Source organism: Triticum urartu, chromosome 6A (assembly GCF_056163025.1).
Source record: "Triticum urartu cultivar PI428250 chromosome 6A, HENAU_Tu73, whole genome shotgun sequence".
Taxonomy (NCBI): domain Eukaryota; kingdom Viridiplantae; phylum Streptophyta; class Magnoliopsida; order Poales; family Poaceae; genus Triticum; species Triticum urartu.
The window spans coordinates 21,204,290-21,206,729 of NC_141878.1; the positions used below are offsets into that span (position 1 = coordinate 21,204,290).

At 41.2% G+C, this 2,440-nt stretch overlaps 1 pseudogene; it reads right to left on the reverse strand.

Annotated features, from left to right (window-relative positions):
- Positions 1-999: 999 nt before the first annotated feature.
- Positions 1,000-2,141, reverse strand: LOC125516369 (uncharacterized; annotated as a pseudogene).
- Between the last annotated feature and the right edge of the window lie 299 nt (positions 2,142-2,440).

Consider the following 2,440-nt stretch of genomic DNA (forward strand, 5'->3'; position numbering starts at 1 on the left):
GCAGCTCCTCCTGATAATGACCTGACTACAAAGATTCAGTTATAATATAAGCTACCCTTGATAATGACCTGACTTCAAAGATTCAATCATAAGTTCTGTAATTCGGAGTACTATGATGGTCTTAGAATTTTTTGTCATTGTCAGGATGATACATTTGTTAAGAAAGAAAGAACAAAATAAACAAGTTTGTGAGGAGGATATCTCTGTTTCTTGCTCTACTTGATTGTTTTAGACTTTTGTTAGGTAGCAGCTTCTGAAGGTTCAAAATGAAACTATTAGTTACTGTGTTTAATCATACTCTGGATTTTGTTGATCTCAGAACAACCAAAGAATGCAATGCTGTTTGAAAGGAGCGTGGTGGAATGATTTGGGATCATTTCGCCCATGACCGATGTTAGTTAGGGTGGTTGTAACTTTGAGCCTGAATTGCTTGTTTAAACACCAGGTTTGTCTTTCATGTTCTTCTCTCTCACTGTCATAAGTTTTTGAATTGTGAAGTCTCACAAGCTGTCTTGAAAGCTGTTGCTCCATACAAATATGTGACTTATCTCACAACAGTCTTTTTTGGCTTCTTAGTTCCTGTGGTACCCAGTACCCACATGGACAGATTAAGTTATTTTTTTCTGGCTTCAATTGGTACATTAACATGTAGCATATGAGTTATTGCTGCAATGTAATAAAAAATGGTGCTCCATATTGTAAATATTGGGAGTTACGTACCACTAGATGCCACAACTGCAATACTGTATAAACTTTAGTGTTGTATCTACTACTCCCTCCGAGCTTTTTCCTCAAATGGATGTATCTAGCACTAACTTGGTGCTAGATACATCCATTCCGGGGACAAGATTTTTCGGACGGAGGGAGTAGTATACAGTACTAGAGGCACAATCCTCACTGTACATATACTAGTATACAGGACTACAGAAGCAAGTACACACACACCAATCCGATGGAAATAAGCACTCCGGAATACACAAACATACAGAGGAGAGGGGTCTAGTCAATAATATTCACTGTGACGTGCTTCATATGCTCCGCTACCTCCTTCTGCACCGATGCCTTCAATGTTTCACTTCTACGGGCATCCAACCGAATTTCCTTGAGGCTTTTGAGGGCTGGCAGCCCGGATAATGCATTAAGTTTCCAACACCGACCAACTTGTAGCAGCTCGAGCTTAGGCGTTGCATCTTCTTCGAACAACACTGACTGGACCTTGTATAACCCATCAAGCTGCAGCACCATGAGACTCGGGAAAGATGAGCTCTGGAAATGGAGCTGTTTCCCCGCAAATGACTCCCACTTAAGGCGCAGAACTGAAAGATTAGGTAGAGACCCAATGGCCTGTATGGCATTATCATCTTTCTTCAATTCGGTACACTCTAGCACCAACTTGGAGAGAATCTCAATCTTATGGATCCATTCTGCTACACTGACTAGCATACCAACCAGAGTGAGGCTCACGAGGCTGCTTGGTGGCAACAAACTTTCACCCAAACAAACATCTAACACGTTCCTCTCTCTGATCACGTCCTTTGCTGTAACCGTCAAATATTGAAGTTGATTGAGACCAGCAATGGCAGACCACAACTCATTGCTTGTATAGCTGAGTAAGCCCTCCAAACTCTTTTAGAATAGCCTTTCCATTGCACTGAGAAACATCGATAAAACATAGTACGTGAAGGGCCTTCAGTTTACCAATCCCCTTAGGAAGTATAACACCATCTAGAACCCCATTAGAGAGGTGGCGGTGTAGATTGAATATATCATGTCTATTCAAACCAGCATCTAAAACCTGTGGTCTAAAAAAAATGTAACATCTGCCTAGGCTACCGGAATATCTAGAATCATCAACTATGTTACACTCTCCCTTGACATTGACTGTTTTGTTCTCATACCAATATGCATGAAGGTGTTGTAGTTTCCAAAGATTAGTGATTGTTGGCAACTGAAATATACTTGTACCTCTAACATCAAGTGTTTCAAGGAGCCTCAAATTCCGCAAAGAATTAGGCAAGCACAAATTATTCTGACAACCTCGAAGAGAAAAGTACTTGAGGTGACAGAGCTGCCCGATTTGATCAAGATGATGCCCTTAAATCTAGTGTGTCTTCCATGTTGACCACTCGAACATACCTCATATTGTCCGAGATGAAAAACGATGTCCACTCTAGGAATGACCATATGTGTGACAAGTCTAGCATCCTCTCTAACAAATCTTTATCCCTTTCCCAATTGTTGCCTATCACAAGATGACGTATTGCACCTTGTGTCGTTCAAACAACAACCTTCCTCCAGCGTGAAAACAAGGTTCTCCTCCCTAGCTTTTGAGATGCATATTTCACGGATTATATCAAGAAGTTGGTAAGAGTTGATTTTCCGACTGTAATGGTCTGTCCCTTCCCCTGGCAGGATCATACTCCTATCCAAGAGCTCATCA